Below are 18613 nucleotides of genomic sequence, written 5' to 3' on the forward strand. Positions count from 1 at the left end.
GTAGAAGGGCAGGCAGGCAGAAGCAGCAGCCATCCTGGCCAGGCACAGCTCAGAAATATCGAAGCAGGGCTGGCTGATGGTCACTATCATTGCAGATCGTCCCAACTGAGGTGCCCCTGAGGGGCACACCCTATCCACCTCCCAGAGGGAGGGCTCAGCGCACCAGCCCCCTGCCCTGGAGGCTAAGTACAGGCTCCAGGTGAGAGTGGCCTTGGAGGGCTCAGCCCAAATGGCCTTGAAGAGGAAGAGGGCAAGGCCTGCTGCTCAGACACCACCCACCACACAACCCGGGGCACAGTCTCAGGCTGCCACGGAACTCAGCACAGCTGGCTCTGACCCCGAGCTCTGAGAAGCCCTGCCTCAGAGGCACCTGGAGGACCTGGAGCCCAGCAGGGCAGAGCACAGAGGTGAGGCGGCTGGGGCTGCTCCATGTGAGTGTGGGGAGGTGGTGCTGAGCCACAGAGAGAGGAGTCTCCCAGAGCTGGGGCTGGGCCTGGACCAAAGCCTGCCCTCACACCACCCATCTTGGAGACTGCAGAGAAGACTCCGATGGTGGGCTTTCTTAACGAATCTCTAGGAAGCTTTCTGGCCCACTTAGGCACATGGCAAGGCTGGCCTGTGGCAAACTCTTCTTCTCCCCCAGCTCTAGCTCTGGCCTTCAAACTCAGCCAGCCTCCAAGTCCAAGACCTGTCACTAAGGAGGAGGAGATAGGTCCAAGTGCAGGACCCAGGGATCCAGTGAAGGGAGACCGAGACCTGAGACGTCCCCTCCCAATGACACGGGGCCAGCCGGGTCCTGGCCAGCACCCTCAGCACATCGGATTTCTGTGCCAGGATGACCCCCAGCCCCAGGCCCCGATGTCCCACCCGGCCTTCCAGAAACTCCACCCCTACGTGCACTTGCTCCTACTCAGGTTTTGGCAGCAGAACCCCAGTCAAGGCCTGAGTGACCACATGTGCAGAGGCAGCCTGCCCTGGCTCCTGCTAAGGACTCAGACGCCCACCATGACTGTCCCACCTCTACAGGGAGAACAGGACCCTGCTCTGGACAGAGACCAAGAGCCCTTCGGCAACCAAATCATCCAGGGGCGCGGTTGGCGCTGCAGCCTCCATCCCTGTATGTTCTCCATGGATGCTGTCCACTCCCTCGCCACCCAGGGGAGACTGACTTTCCTTAACCTGAGCTGATTTTCATCAGGGTCCTAGGCATTTTTCTCCTCCTCTTTATTTTCTTTTATAGCTTTCTGTATATTTTGCTCTTAAGTGTGTGTCAATAAAGCGTCCTTCGTTGATGCCAGTTGGGAATATGGAGGCCTTCACAATGCTGTGTAAGCATCACCACTGTTTACATTGGGACGCCCTCATTCTATCCACCCTCACTTCAAAAAAAAAAAAAAAAAAAAAGCCTCGATCCATGGCAAGCAGTCCCCATCCAACTCTACTCCGCCTGACAACATTGAGTCGTCTTCTCTCTGCATTTCTTCCCATCCTTTCGGGGTCCCCAGTCAATGCCAATCAATAAAATGAGAGGAAACTGGATTTTGCTCTGACTAAATGTGAATGTTATAGTCTCTCAGTATTGTTAGTCTTGGCATTCCCGTGAATTCTACAGTCCATGGAATTCTCTAGGTCAGAATCCTGGAGTCGGTAGCTTTTCCTTTCTCCAGGGGATTGTGCTGATTACCCACATATTGGAAGACCAAACTGGAGAATTCTGGTTTCTATGTCATTTGAAGGATCCTTTGGGTATCTGATAGGACCAGGTAGATCCTTTCAAGATGTCATCTGCCAAACGAAGCCCTCTCGGCAAATGTGTTCAGAATCTCCAGGTAGCCATTGCTGTTGCAAGTGGGACACCTCAGGCACAAGAGAAAGGCTGAGTCCTTCTGCCGGCACAAACAAACTCACAGCAATAAACCAGGCAGGAGAAATGGAAAGATAAACCCACACCAACAAAGGGACAAGTGTTCCTCAGAACATAAGGCCAGAGAAAGACCCAGCATTCTTGTGGCCCCCACATGCTGGAGAAAATCAGTGATCGGGAAGGAAACAGAAGAAACATGCACAAGTCCAATGAGAGGCAATGCACATGGCTAGTGTAGCTCAGAGACAGCCTGACGCTTCACATGGACATGCGGGCAAAGGGAAACACAGTGCAAGTGGTGATGGTCATCATCTCAGAGCTAGGTGCTCAGGATGGTGAAAACCAAGCTTCAGGACCATGAGAGGGAGTGGAGGGCCTAGCAGAGCCCATAGACATTTCTCTCGTTCTCTGGCAGAAGAGTGTGACAGACCCATCAAAGTCCCACAGGAACATCTCTTGACGATAAGTGCCCACCCTCAGGGTGGATCCCACTCCACTTCTGGCACGGTTGTTCCTCTCCTCTGAAATGCTCACCTCTATCGGTCCGAAACCACAGGCCTGCTGGGCGCCTGTGGAGTCGAAACTCACTTCAACTACTCAAACAGCCAAGGACACTCGAGGATTCTTGTGGCCTCTGGCTCAAAGATGGAAGATCAGCACCCTGTCAACCCGACCTGGGGATCGGTGCTGAAAGGGAGGCCGCACCCGACTCCCTTTTCACTGGACACAGCTTCCCTGTTGCTAGAGCTGCTGAATCCATTCATCTGTGGAAATGCAAGCTGAAAAACCCCCATCTTTCCAAGAAGGTCTACAAAAGAGTTTATGAGCAACGCATTTGGAAACCAGAGAGGATGACATGCATGTCCATGGAAACTTGACACCTCTCAACAAATGCACTTCAAATGATTCCTAGACATACGTTCCATGCAAAACGGTTCACAAATCCAGAAGGAAATGGAGCAGACATTAGACATGAGCTCTTAGTTTCCACACACAATACAGTAAGGCACTACACAAAGAGTAACCAGGGAACACAGTGAACGTTGTCTAACCAAGATTTGGACTCTGGGAAATACGGTCTGTAAAACACAATCGACACCTCCCAAGCTGGAGGACAACTGTTTACAGACACAGAACTTAGGCAGGATTTGGCTCCTAATACACAAATTACAGGAACACAAACGAGCCTGAAGGAGAGGACTGTGAAGGGACACCAGGCGAAGGAAAGGACACAGAGAGTACACCGAGTGATGCCCAGCATTGAGGGCCTGAAAAACACGGTCTAGCTGCATTCCCCGAGACTCGTGGGACCCTGGACTTGGCCTGTTCTACAAAGAAGCTCAGAGAGATGGACAGTGAGGATGGGGAAGAGAAATCCTTGGCATTTCTAATACTCACTGCAAACGCTTAGAAGGACAAGGCAAGGATCAACCCCACCGACAGTGACATTCCCTGAAAGGGAATAGCTAGGAGTCCATCTAACCCAGGAGGGAAGTCCCTCTTCTCAGAGAACTGCAAGAAATGGATGAAAGAAGGTGAAGCCAACAAATCCAATGGAAAATAAGCTGTGCTCACAGAGCAGAAGAGTTCCTCCTGGTAAGATGATGTCAGTTCCCCATCCCCCCGATCCCCACAGTGGGGCCTTACAGAGGTTCCACGCTATTCCTCTCAAAATACCAACTGCTGCTCTCAGGGCATTATAACCAAAGAATTCCAAAATGTCTATGGAAACACAAAGGAGACAAAAGGGTCAATGCAATTTGCCGCAAAGCCCTGAAATGGACAAAGCAGGCTGCCTGATAGCCAATTTGATTATCACACCAGGATAACAGGACAGCATGGTAATGGGAAGAAACGAAACACGCAGAACCAGATCCATGGAATGGAATTGAGGGTCCAGAACTAAACCCAAGCTTCTATGGTCAATTCATTGACGCCAAAGGAGGGGAGGCGATAAGAATGGGAACAAGAGCCTCTGGAACGAAAGGACGTGGGAAATGGAGATGGTTCCATCTAAACAATCACATTGGCTTTTGGTCTCAGAACACGTCAGATTCAGTGAAACACATCAACGCAAAGCCTGAAGTGATGAAACTCCTGGAAATAAGCAGGGGCCATAGGGTCCTCCTTGTCAGGGATTTCTCAACATGTGTGTGTGGGGGGAAGCAAAATTGGGTCTCTTCAATTCAAGGAAACAGGAAACCAAGGGACACCCACCAGCGTCCATCCACTTGAACAGCTTTGCAACAGAAAAGCTAAGCATTCACAAATCAAAATGGTAACAAAGTGAACACACAAGCATATTTGCAAGCAGAATATCGGAGAAGGGGTTATTATGTAAGAGAATGAGAACTCACACCACTAAGTCTCCCAGAACAAACTCCAGACGTAACCAATCCCCTAACACCAACTCCAACCCCAAACCTTTACCTCACTCAAAATAAAACCCTAAAGCCTCAGACTAGGTCAAAAATATACATGCGTACATGCCTTCACAGGCATGCGAGCATCCACAGGAGAGACACAGAGTGGAAGAGACAGACTGAATTTGAAAAGGTCAAGAAAGAGAGGAAACGAGGGAGAGAGAATGAACAATGCAGAGAGGAAATGAGTCGATTTCACAGAATTTGAATGAATCTCTCTTGAATTTGGAAAAAATGACTGGGCCTATTCTCTTGCAAGTGGTAAAATGACCCATGATGATGGAACTCAAAGACAAGGATGCGGGGAGCCACTGTTGGGGAGGCCTCCCCTCCCCTCGAGGCTGAGTGGGACACTTGAGCAGGACGAGGAAGGTTGATATCAGAGGGGGCGATGTCTGAATATGACTTTCTGGTCCTCCCAATCCGGGGGTCAAGAAATAGGCAGGAAGGGAACTGCCTTTTCCCAGGTAACATAGCCCATCCAGGCCTGATTCTGCCCTTTTCTGTGTTAGGTCAGCCCTGTGTTGAATCCATCCTTTGGTAAGTCTCAGTGTCCAAGCTCCATGTGAAAGCGGCCCAAAGTTTGAACAGGCACTGGAGCTGTTCGTAGGTTGACAGACCTAGGCAGGAAATGGGAGAGTGAGCCCCACTCTGCAGATGGAGAGACAGGAAACCCTGCAGGGCACATGGCTTGCCCAGGGCCACATCACTTCTGAGAAGAAGAAGCCTGGGCTGAAAGCAGCTGTGTCCTCAAAGCTCAGGCCCTGGCTGCACCCAGGTCTCCCCAAGGCTGTGGGGTGGGCTGTGTGGGTGTCACTGTGCCTGCACGTGGCCTACGGAAGTGGGGGAACAGCCACAAACACAGAGGTTCCCGTGGGGAGCTTTGTGGAAGGGACCTCAGCCACGAACCAGGAAATGATGTCATTTCCTGGCAACAGAACCCAACAGAACCCGCAACCCGTGTATCCAGGCCTGGCCAGCGGAGAGGAGCCCCTGTCCAAATCGCTTGCTGTCAAGATGTTTTACTGTTTGCCCCTGCCCAGAGGCCGGGGCCTCAGGCGAGCTCACAGGCCGAGTGTGTGGGAATGCAGTCGATGCTGGCTCAGGGGCCCACCGAGAGGCCTCTGGCCCTTTGCCCGAAGGGACAGAAAGTTAACAGGGGAGGCCCAGGCCGGGTCCGGCCACCTCTCCCATCCCACCCGGGGAAGCCTGAGGCCTTTCCTGTGTGTGGATGGGGGTTTCTTGGGGTGTGTCTGCCTCAAGCACGCCCAGCCGCATGTGGGTCAGGAGCCCGTGGGATGCTTGTGTCCACACCCCAGGGGAGAGCAGGCTGGGTGGCATGGGCAGAGTCCGGGCAGACCTGGCTGCCCAGGCTGACCTCACGCCCTCATGGGGGTCTCCGACTTCCCGGGTGGGTATCTGAGACACACGTCTCTCTGGTCTTTCTAGGAGTAGAAGGGCAGGCGGGCAAAAGCAGCAGCCATCCTGGCCAGGTTCAGCTCAGAAATGTTGAAGCGGGGCTGGCTGATGGTTACTGTAATTGCAGATCATCCGAGGGGCACACCACATCCACCTCCCAGAGGGAGGGCCCAGAGCACCAGCCCCCTGCCTGGGAGGTCCAGTGCAGGCTCCAGGTGAGCGTGGTCATGGAGGGCTCAGCCCACCTGGTGATTAGGAGGAGGCGGGCAAGACTTGCTGCCCAGACGCCACCCAGCACACACCCCGGGGCCCACTCTCAGGCTGCCATGGAGCTCAGCACAGCCGGCTGTGACCCAGAGCTTCGAGATACCCTGCCTCGGATGCAGCAGGAAGACCTGGAACTCAGTACGGTAGAGCACGGAGGTGAGTTGGCTGGGGCTAATGCCTGTGAGCGTGGGGACGCGGTGCTGAGCCACACAGGGAGGAGTCCCACAGAGCTGGGGCTGGGCCTGGATCAAAGGCTGGTCTCACACCACCCATCTTGGAGACTTCAGAGAAGACTCCGATGCTGTGACTTCTTAGCGAATCTCTAGGAAGCTTTCGTGCCCACTTAGGCACATGGCAAGGCTGGCCTGTGGCAAATTTTTCTTCTCCCACAGCTCTGGCTCTGGACATCAAACTCAGCCAGCATCCACGTCCAAGACCTGTCCCTAAGGAGGTGGGAGATCAAGGAGCAGGACCCAGGAATCCACTGAGGGGAGATCGAGACCTGAGACGTCCCCTCCCAATGTCATGAGGCCAGTCGGGTACTGGCCAGCACCCTCAGCACATCCGAAATCTGTGCCTGCACGACCGCCAACCCTAGGCACCGATGTCCCACCCCACCTTCCAGAAACTCCACCTCCATGTGCACTTGTATCTGCTCAGGCTTTGGTGGCAGAACCCGAGTCAGGGCCTGAGTGACTACTTTCGCAGTGGAAGCCTGACCTGCCTCCTACCAAGGACTGAGACGCCCACCATGACTGTCCCAACGTTGCAGGGAGAACAGGCCCCTGCTCTGGAGAGAAGCCCAGAGCACTTTGGCAACCACATCATCCAGGGGCGCGGTTGGCTCTGCCGGCTCCATCCCTGTGTGTTCCCCATGGACGCCGTCCACTCCCTCCCCACCCAGGGAGATTTACATTCCTTACCCTGAGCTGATTTTCATCAGGGTCCTAGGCATTTTGCTCCTCGTCCGAAATGCAGTACTTGGATGCAATCTTTAAAAAGAGAGAATGATTTCTGTTCGTTTCTAAGGCAAACCATTCAATATTACAGTAATCCAGGCCTATGACCCAACCAGTAATGCTGAACAAGCTGAAGTTGAACGGTTCTATGAAGACCTACAAGACCTTTTAGAACTAACACCCAAAAAAGATGTCCTTTTCATTCTAGGGGACTGGAATGCAAAAGTAGGAAGTCAAGAAACACCTGGAGTAACAGGCAAATTTGGCCTTGGAACAGGGAATGAAGCAGGGACAAGGCTAATAGAGTTTTGTCAAGAGAACGCACTGGTCATAGCAAACACACTCTTCCAACAACAAAAGAGAAGACTCTACACGTGGACATCAGCAGATGGTCAACACCGAAATCAGATTGATTATATTCTTTGCAGCCAAAGATGGCGAAGCTCTATACAGTTAGCAAAAACAAGACCAGGAGCTGACTGTGGCTCAGATCATGAACTCCTTATTGCCAAATTCAGACTTAAATTGAAGAAAGTAGGGAAAACCACTAGACCATTCAGGTGTGACTTAAATCAAATCCCTTATGATTATACAGTGGAAGTGAGAAATAGATTTAAGGGACTAGATCTGATAGATAGAGTGTCTGATGAACTCTGGACGGAGGTTCGTGACACTGTTACAGGGACCAAGAGCATCCCCATGGAAAAGAAATGCAAAAAAGCCAAATGGCTCTCTGAGGAGGCGTTACAAATAGCTGTGAAAAGAAGAGAAGCAAAAAGCAAAGGAGAAAAGGAAAGATATAAGCATCTGAATGCAGAGTTCCAAAGAATAGCAAGGAGAGATAAGAAAGCCTTCCTCAATGATCTATGCAAAGAAATGGAGGAAAACCACAGAATAGGAAAAACAAGAGATCTCTTCAAGGAAATTAGAGATTCCAAGGGAACATTTCATGCAAAGATGGGCTCCATAAAGGACAGAAACCGTAGGGACCTAACAGAAGCAGAAGATATTAAGAAGAGGTGGCAAGAATACACAGAAGAACTGTACAAAAATGATCTTCACGACCAAGATAGTCACGATAACGTGATCACTGACCTAGAGCCAGACATCTTGGAATGTGAAGTCAAGTGGGCCTTAGAAAGCATCACTACGAACAAAGCTAGTGGTGGTGATGGAATTCCAGTTGAGTTATTTCAAAGTTTGAAAGATGATGCTGTGAAAGTGCTGCACTCAATATGCCAGAACATTTGGAAAACTCAGCAGTGGCCACACGACTGGAGAAGGTCAGTCTTCATTCCAATCCCAAAGAAAGGCAATGCCAAAGAATGCTCAAACTACCGCACAATCGCACTCATTTCACTCGCTACTAAAGTCATGCTCAAAATTCTCCAAGCCAGGCTTCAGCAATATGTGATCCGTGAACTCCCAGATGTTCAAGCGGGTTTTAGAAAAGGCAGAGGCACCAGAGATCAAATTGCCAACATCCGCTGGATCATGGAGAAAGCAAGAGAGTTCCAGAAAAACATCTATTTCTGCTTCATTGACTATGCCAAAGCCTTTGACTGTGTGGATCATAATAAACTGTGGAAAATTTTGAAAGAGATGGGAATAACAGACCAACTGACCTGCCTCTTGAGAAACCTGTATGCAGGTCAGGAAGCAACACTCAGAACTGTACATGAAACAACAGACTGGTTCCAAATAGGAAAAGGAGTACGTCAAGGCTGTAGATTGTCACCTTGTTTATTTAAATTATATGCAGAGTACATCATGAGGAACGTTGGGCTGGAAGAAGAACAAGCTGGAATCAAGGTTGCTGGGAGAAATATCAGTAATCTCAGAAATGCAGATGACACTACCCTTATGGCAGAAAGTGAAGAGGAACTCAAAAGCCTCTTGATGAAAGTGAAAGAGGAGAGTGAAAAGGTTGGCTTGAAACTCAACATTCAGAAAACAAAGATCATGGCATCTGGTCCCATCACTTCATGGGAAACAGATGGAAAAACAGTGGAAACAGTATCAGACTTTATTTTTTTGGGCTCCAAAATCATTGCAGATGCTGATTGCAGCCATGAAATTAAAAGACGCTTACTACTTTGAAGGAAAGTTATGACCAACCTTGATAGTATATTGAAAAGCTGAGACATTACTTTGCCAGCAATGGTCCGTCTAGTCAAGGCTATGGTTTTTCCCATGGTCATGTATGGAAGTGAGAATTGGATTGTGAAGAAAGCTGATCGCCGAAGAATTGATGCTTTTGAACTGTGGTGTTGGAGAAGACTCTTGAGGGTCCCTTGTACCGCAAGAAGATCCAACCAGTCCATTCTAAGGGAGATTGATCCTGGGTGTTCATTGGAAGGACTGATGCTAAAGCTGAAACTGCAATACTTTGGCCGCCTCATGTGACAAGTTGACTCACTGGAAAAGACTCTGATCCTGGGAAAGTTTGGGGGCGGGAGGAGAAGGGGACGACCGAGAATGAGATGGCTGGATGGCATCTCCGACTCTGTGGACATGAGTTTGAGTGTACTCCGGGAGTTGCTGATGGATAGGGAGGCCTGGCGTGCTGTGATTCATGAGGTCGCGGGGAGTCGGACACGACTGAGCGACTGAACTGAACTGAACTGACTGATAGCTTTCTGTATATTTTGCTCGTATGTGTGTGTCAATAAAGTTTTCTTCCTTGATGCCAGTGGGAATATGAAGGCCTTCACAATGCTGTGTAAGCATCAACACTGTCTACATTTGGACACCCTCATTCTATCCCCCTCCACTTCCAGCAAAGCCTGTATTCATTGCAAGCAGTCCCTCTTCCACTCTCTCCAGCCTGACAACATTGAGTCTTCTTCTCTCTGCGTTTCTTCCCATTTTTGGGGGTTCAATAATCAATGCCAATCACTAAAATGAGAGGACACTGGATTTTGCTCTGACTGAAGGTGAACGTTATAGTCTCTCAGTATTGTTAGTCTTGGCATCCCCATGAATTCTACCATCCATGGAATTCTCTAGGCCAGAATCCGTGAGTTGGTAGCTTTTCCCTCCTCCAGGGGATTGTGCTGACTCCCCACATATTGGAAGACCAAACTGGAGAATTCTGGTTTCTATGTCATTTGACGGATACTTTGGGTATCTGAAAGGACCGTGTAGGTCCTTTCAAAATGTCATCGGCCAAATGAAGCCCTCTCAGCAAATGTGTTCAGAATCTCCAGGTAGGCATTGCTGTTGTAAGTGGGACACCTCAGGCACAAGAGGAAGGCTGAGTTCTTCCGCCAGCACAAACAAACTCACAGCAATAAACCAGGCAGGAGAAATGGAAAGATAAACCCACACCAACAAAGGGACAAGTGTTCCTCAGAACACAAGGCCAGAGAAAGACCCACCATCCTTGTGGCCCCCATATGCTGGAGAAAATCAGTGATCGGGAAGGAAACAGAAGAAACATGCACAAGTCCAATGAGAGGCAATGCACATGGCTAGTGTAGCTCAGAGACAGCCTGACGCTTTGCATGTATACACGGGCAAAGGGAAACACAGTGCAGATGGCGGTGGTCATCATCTCAGAGCTAGGTGCTCAGGATGGTGATAACCAGCCTTTGGGACCCAAAGAGGGAGCGGAGGGCCTAGCAGAGCCCACAGACATCTCTCTCACTCTCTAGCAGAAGAGTGTGCCAGACCCATCAAAGTCCCACAGAAGCATCTCTTGACGATAAGTGCCCAACCTCTGGGTGGATCCCACTCTACTTCTGGGACGGTTGTTCCTCTCCTTTGAGATGCTCACCTCTGTCGTTCCGAAGCTGCAGGCAAGCTGGGTGCCTGTGGAGATGAAACTCCCTTCAGCTGCTCACACAGACAAGGGCACACAAGGATGCCTGTGACCTCTGGCTCACGGATGGAAGATCAGTGCCCTGTCAACTGGAAATGGGGATCGGTGCTGAAAGGGAGGCCGCACCAGACTCCCCTTTCACTGGACACAGCGTCCCTGCTGCTAGAGCTGCTGAGTCCAATCATCTGTGGAAATGCAAGCTGAAAAACACCCATCTTTCCGAGAAGGTCTCCAAAAGAGTTTAGGAACAATGCATTTGGAAACCAGAGGGGATGACATGCATGTCCATGAAAACTTGACACCTCTCAATAATTGCACTTCACATGATTCCTAGCCATATGTTCCATTCCAAACGGTTCACAAATCCAGAAGGAAATGGAGCAGACATTAGACATGAGCTCTTAGTTTTCACACACAATACAGAAAGACACTACACAAAGAGTAACCGGGGAACACAGTGAAATTTTTAAAATCCAAGATTTGGCCCATTTTTTTATTGGGTCACTTATTTTTCTGGAATTGAGCTGCAGGAGATGCTTGTATATTTTGGAGATTAATCCTTTATCAGTTGCTTCATTTGCTATTATTTTCTCCCATTTTGAAGGCTGTCTTTTCACCTTGCTTATAGTTTCCTTTGCTGTACAGAAACTGTTGATTTTATTTAAGTCCCATTTGTTTATTTTTGCTTTTATTTCCAATATTCTGGGAGGTGGGTCATGGAAGATCCTGCTGTGATTTATGTCGGAGAGTGTTTTGCCTACGTTCTCCTCTAAGAATTTTATAGAATCTGGTCTTACATTTAGCTCTCTAGTCTATTTTGAGTTTATTTTGTCGTGTGGTGTTAGGCAGTGTTTTAGTTTAATTCTTTTACAAGTGGCTGACCTGTTTTCCCAGCACCACATGTTAAAGAGACTGTCTTTTCTCCATTTTATATTCTTGCCTCCTTTGTCAAAGATAAGGTGTCCATAGGTGCGTGGATTTATCTCTGGCCTTTATATTTTATTCCATTGATCAATGTTTCTGTCTTTATGCCAGTACCATACTGTCTTGATGACTGTGGCTTTGTAGTAGAGCCTGAAGTCCAGCAGGCTAATTCCTCCAGTTCCATTCTTCTTCTTCAAGATTGCTTTGGCTATTCAAGGTGTTTTGTATTTCCATACAAATTGTGAGATTATTTGTTCTAGTTCTGTGAAAAATATCATTGGTAGCTTGATAGGGATTGCATTGAAAGTATAAATTACATTGGCTTTTATACTTATTTTCACAATATTTATTCTTCCAATCCACGAACACGGTACATTTCTCCATCTATTAGTGTCCACTTTGGTTACTTTCACTAGTGTTTTATAGTTTTCTATGTACAAGTCTTTTGTAACCTTAGGTAGATATATACCTAAGTATTTAATTCTTTTCGTTGCAACAGTGCATGGAATAGTTTCCTTAATTTCTCTTTCTGTTTTCTCATTATTAGTGTATAGGAATGCAATGGATTTCTGTGTGTTGATTTTATATCCTGCAACATTACTGTATTCATTGATTAGCTCTAGTAGTTTTCTGGTAGATTCTTTAGGGTTTCCTGTGTAGAGGATCATGTCATCAGCGAACAGTGAAAGTTTTACTTCTTCTTTTCCAATTTGTATTCCTTTTATGTCTTTTTCTGCTCTGATTGCTGTAGCCAAAACTTCCAGAACTATGTTGAATAGTAGTGGTGAGAGTGGGCACCCTTGTCTTGTTCCTGACTTTAGGGGAAATGTTTTCAGTTTTTCACCGTTGAAGATAATGTTTGCTGTGCGTTTGTCATACATAGCTTTTATTATGCTGAGATATGTCCATTCTATTACCACTTTCTGGAGGGTTTTTATCATAAATGGATGTTGTATTTTTTCAAAGGCTTTCTCTGCATCTATTGAGATAATCATATAATTTTTATTTTTCAGTTTGCTAATGTGGTGTATTACGTTGATTGATTTGCGGATATTGAAGAATCCGTGCATTCCTGGGATAAAGCCCACTTGGTCATGATGTATGATCTTCTTAATGTGTTGTTGGATTATGATTGTTAGAATTTTTTTAAGGATTTTTGCGTATATGTTCATCAGTGATATTGACCTGTAGTTTTCTTTTTTTGTGGGATCTTTACGAGGTTTTGGCATTAGGGTGATGGTGGCCTCATAGAATGAGTTTGGAAGTTTCCCTTCCTCAGCAATTTTCTGGAAGAGTTTGAGTAGAATAGGTGTTAGGTCTTCTCTAAATTTTTGGTAGAATTCAGCTGTGAAGCCGTCTGGACCTGGGCTTTTGCTTGCTGGAAGATCTCCGATTACTTCCTCTAGATCCGTGCTTGTGATGGGTCTGTTCAGATTTGCTATTTCTTCCTGGTTCAGTTTTGGCAAGGTGTAATTTTCTAGGAATTTGTCCGTTACTTACAGGTTATTCATTTTATTGCCATATAATTGCTAATAGTATCCTCTAATAATCCTTTGTTTTTTTGTGTTGTCGGTTGTGATCTCTTCATTTTCATTTCTAATTTTATTGATTTGGTTCTTCCTCCTTTGTTTCTTGATGAGTCTGGCTAGTGGTTTGTCAATTTTATTTACCTTCTCAAAGAACCAGCTTTGGGCTTTGTTGATTTTTGCTATGGTCTCTTTTGTTTCTTTTGCATTTATCTCTGCCCTAATTTTTACGATTTCTTTTCTTGTACTAACCCTGGGGTTCTTCATTTCTTCCTTTTCTAGTTGCTTTAGATGTAGAGTTAGGTTATTTAGTTGACTTTTTTCTTGTTTCTTGACGTGTGCCTCTATTACTGTGAACTTCCCCCTTAGCACTGCTTTTGCAGTGTCCCAGAGGTTTTGAGTTGTTGTGTTTTCATTTTCATTCATTTCTATGCATATTTTGATTTCTCTTTTGATTTCTTCTGTTATTTGTTCATTATTCAGCAGCGTGTTGTTCAGCCTCCATATGTTGGCATTTTTAATAGTTTTTCTCCCGTAATTGAGATCTAATCTTACTGCATTGTGGTCAGAAAAGATGCTTGGAATGATTTCAATTTTTTTGAATATACAAGGCTAGATTTATGGTCCAGGATGTGATCTGTCCTGGAAAAGGTTCCGTGTGTGCTTGAGAAAAAGATGAAATTCATTGTTTTGGGGTGAAATGTCCTATAGAGACCTATTAGGTCTAACTTGTCTATTGTATCATTTAAAGTTTGTGTTTCCTTGTTAATTTTCTGTTTAGTTGATCTATCCATAGATGTAAGTGGGGTATTAAAGTCTCCCACTATTATTGTGTTATTGTTAATTTCCCCTTTCATACTTGTTAGTAATTGTCTTACATATTGTGGTGCTCCTATGTTGTGTGCATAAATATTTATAATTGTTATATCTTCTTCTTGGATTGATCCTTTGATCATTATGTGGTTTCCTTCTTTGTCTCTTTTCACAGTCTTTCTTTTAAAATCTATTTTATGTGATGTGAGTATTGCAACTCCTGCTTTCTTTTGGTCTCTATTTGTGTGGAATATCTTCCTCCAGCCCTTCACTTTCAGTCTGTATGTGTCCCTCGTTTTGAGGTGGGTCTCTTGTAGACAACATATATGGGGGTCTTGTATCCTTTCAGCCAACCTTTGTCTTTTGGTTGGGGCATTCAACCCATTTGTGTTTAAGGTGATTGTTGATAAGTATGATCCCGTTGCCATTTTCTTTATTGCTTTGGATTCTAGTTCGTATACCCTTTCTTTGTTTCCTGTCTAGAGAAGATCCTTTAGTATTTGTTGGAGAGCTGGTTTGGTGATTCTGAATTCTCTCAGCTTTTGCTTGTCTGTGAAGCTTTTAATTTCTCCTTCATATTTCAATGAGATCCTTGCTGGGTATAGTAATCTTGGTTGTAAGTTACTTTCTTTCATCACTTTAAGTATGTCTTGCCATTCCCTCCTGGCCTGAAGGGTTTCTGCTGAGAGATCAGCGGTTATCCTTATGGGGATCAACTTGTGTGTTATTTGTTGTTTTTCCCTTGCTGCTTTTAATATTTGTTCAAAGACATAAAGATGGCTAACAAACACATGAAAAAATGCTCAATAACTCTCATAATCAGAGAAATGCAAATCAAAACCACAATGAGATACCATTTCACACCAGTCAGAATGGCTGCTATCCAAAAGTCTACATGCAATAAATGCTGGAGAGGGTGTGGAGAAAAGGGAACCCTCTTACACTGTTGGTGGGAATGCAAACTAGTACAGCCACTATGGAGAACAGTGTGGAGATTCCTCAAAAAACTGGAAATAGAACTACCATATGATCCAGCAATTGCACTCCTGGGCATACACATGGAGGAAATAAGAATTGAAAGAAACGCATGTACTCCAATTTTCATCGCTGCACTGTTTATAATAGCGAGGACATGGAAGCAACCTAGATGTCCATTTGCAGATGAATGGATAAGAAAGCTTTGGTACATATACACAAAATGGAATATTTTTCAGCCATCAAAAAGACTGCACTTGAATCAGTTTTAATGAGGTGGATGAAATTGGAGCCTATTATACAGAATGAAGTAAGCCAGAAAGAAAAACACCAATACAGTATACTAACACATATAAATGGAATTTAGAAAGATGGTAACATTAACCCTGTATACGACACTGGAAAAGCGACATAGGTATATAAAACAGTCTTTGGGCCTCTATGGGAGAGGGTGAGGTGGGATGATTGGAGAGAACGACATTGCAGCACATATATTATCATATGTGAAATGAATCACCAGTCCAGATTCGACACATGATACGGGATGCTTGGGGCTGGTGCATGGGGATGACCTGGAGGGAGGATATGGGGAAGAGGGAAGTGGAAGGGGCTTTCAAGAAAGGGAACACATGTACACCCGGAGAAGATTCGTCTCAATATATGGAGAAACCAACCAATATATTAATGTAAGGTAATTTGCCTCCAATAAAATAAATTAAAAAAAATCCAAGATTTGGACTCTGGGAAAGACCTTCTGAAAAACGCAAATGACACATCCCAAGCTGGGAGAAAACAGTTTACAGACACAGAGCTTTGGCAGGATTTGGCTTCTAATACACAAACGACATGAACAGAAACGAGCCTGAAGGAGAGGTCTGAACGGACACCAAGCGAAGGTAGGGACACGGAGAGTACACTGAATGATGTCCAGCACTGAGGGCCTTAGAAACACGGTCTAGCTGCACTCCCCGAGCCCCATAGATCCCTGAACTAGGCCTCTTCTACCTGGAGGCTCAGAGAGATGGACAGTGAGGAAGGGGAAGAGAAATCTTTGGCATTTCTAATACTCAGAGCAAATGCTTTGAAGGAGAAGTCAAGGAACAACCCCACCGACAGTGACATACCCAGAAAGACAATAGCTAGGAGTCCATCGAACCCAGAAAGGAAGTCCCTCGTCTCAGAGAACTGCAAGAGATGAATGAAAGAAAGTGAAGCCCACAAATCCAATGGAAAATAAGCTGTGCTCACGGAGCAGAAGAATTCCTCCTGGTAAGATGATGTCAGTTCCCAATCCCCCTTATCCCCACAGTGGGTCAATCCAGAGGTTCCACACTATTCCTCTCAAAATACCAACTGCTGCTCTCAGGGCATTATAACCAAAGAACTCCAAAATGTCTATGGAAACACAAAGGAGACAAAAGGGTCAGTGCAATCTGCTGCAAAGCCCTGAAATGGACAAAGCAGGCTGCCTGATAGCCAATTTGATTATCACACCAGGATAACAGGACAGCATGGTACTGGGAAGAAACGAAACACGCAGAACCAGATCCATGGAATGGAATTGAGGGTCCAGAACTAAACCCAAGCTTCTATGGTCAATTCATTGACGCCAAAGGAGGGGAGGCGATAAGAATGGGAACAAGAGCCTCTGCAACGAAAGGACGTGGGAAATGGAGATGGTTCCATCTAAACAATCACATTGGCTTTTGGTCTCAGAACACGTCAGATTCAGTGAAACACATCAACGCAAAGCCTGAAGTGATGAAACTCCTGGAAATAAGCAGGGGCCATAGGGTCCTCCTTGTCAGGGATTTCTCAACATGTGTGTGGGGGGGGAAGCAAAATTGGGTCTCTTCAATTCAAGGAAACAGGAAACCAAGGGACACCCACCAGCTTTCATCCACTTGAACAGCTTTGCAACAGAAAAGCTAAGCATTCACAAATCAAAATGGTAACAAAGTGAACACACAAGCATATTTGCAAGCAGAATATCGGAGAAGGGGTTATTATGTAAGAGAATGAGAACTCACACCACTAAGTCTCCCAGAACAAACCCCAGACGTAACCCTTCCCCTAACACCAACTCCAACCCCAAACTTTTACCTCACTCAAAATGAAACCTTAAAGCCTCAGCCTAGGCCAAAAATATACACGCGTACATGCCTTCACAGGCATGCAAGCATCCACAGGAGAGACACAGAGTGGAAGAGACAGACTGAATTTGCAAAGGTCAAGAAAGAGAGGAAACGAGGGAGAGAGACTGAACAATGCAGAGAGGAAATGAGTCGATTTCACAGAATTTGCATGAATCTCTCTTGAGGCTGGAAACAGTAACAGTGAATATTCCCCTGCCAGGGGGAAAATGACTCACGATGATGAGACTCAAAGACAAGATTGCGGGGAGCCACTGTTGGGGCAGACTCCCCCAACCCTTGAGGCTGAGTGGGACATTTGATTAGGACAGGGAAGGTTGATATCAGAGGGGTGGATGTGTGAATATGACCTTCCGGTCCTCCCAAATCAGGGGCCATAAACAGGCAGGAGGGGGACTGCCTTTTCCCAGGTCCCAGAGCAAATCCAGGCCTGATTCTGCCCATTGTGTGCTAGGTCAGCCCTATGTGGAATCCATCCTTTGGGAAGTCTGTGTCCAAGCTCCAAGTGAAAGCAGCCCAAATTTTGAAGAGGCACTGGAGCTGCTCGTAGGCTGACAGACCTAATCAGGAGACAGGAGATTGTGACCCACTCTGCAGATGGAGAGACGGGAAACCCTGTGGGGCACTTGGCTTGCCCAGAACCACAACACTTCTGAGAAGAAGGAGCCTGTTCTGAAAGGAGCTGTGTCCTCAGAACTCAGGCCCTGGCTGCACCGAGGTCTCCCCAAGGCTGTGGGATGGGCTCTGTGGGTGTCACTGTGCCTGCACGTGGCCTAAGGGCATGGGGAAACAGCCAGAAAACCAGAAGTTCCGTTTGGGAGCTTAGTGGAAGGGACCTCAGCCACGAACCAGGAAATGATGTCACTTCCTGGCAACAGAACCCAACAGAACCCGCAACCTGTGTATCCAGGCCTGGCCAGCAGAGAGGAGACCCTGGCCAGATTGCTAGCTGTGAAGATATTCTGCTGTCTGCCCCTGCCCAGAGGACGGGGTCTCAGGCTAGCTAACAGGCAGAATACGTGGGAACACGGTCGACACTGGCTCAGGGCCCCCGCCGAGAGGCCTCTGGCCCTTTGCTGAAGGAAAAGAAAGGTAACAGGGGAGCCCCAGACTGGGTCCGGCCACTTCTCCTGCCCCACACGTGGAAGCCTGAGGCCTTTCCCTGTGTGTGGATGGGGGTTTCTTGGGGTGTGTCTGCCTCAGGCAAGCCCAGCCTCATTTCAGTCAGGAGCCCATGTGCTTCTTGTGTCTACACCCCAGGGGAGAGCAGGCTGTGTGGCATGGGGAGTGTCCGGGCAGAGCCAGATGCCCAGGCTGACCTCATGCCCTCAGGGGATTCTCCATCCTCCCGGGTGGGTATCTGAGCAGACACTCGTGTCTCTGGTCTTTCTTGGAGTAGAAGGACAGGCAGGCAGAAAGAAGCAGCAGCCATCCTTGCCAAGCTAACCTCAGAAATATCGAAGCAGG

Source organism: Moschus berezovskii, chromosome 26 (genome assembly GCF_049115385.1).
Source record: "Moschus berezovskii isolate FMDL1 chromosome 26, NW_MosBer_1.0, whole genome shotgun sequence".
Lineage (NCBI taxonomy): Eukaryota > Metazoa > Chordata > Mammalia > Artiodactyla > Moschidae > Moschus > Moschus berezovskii.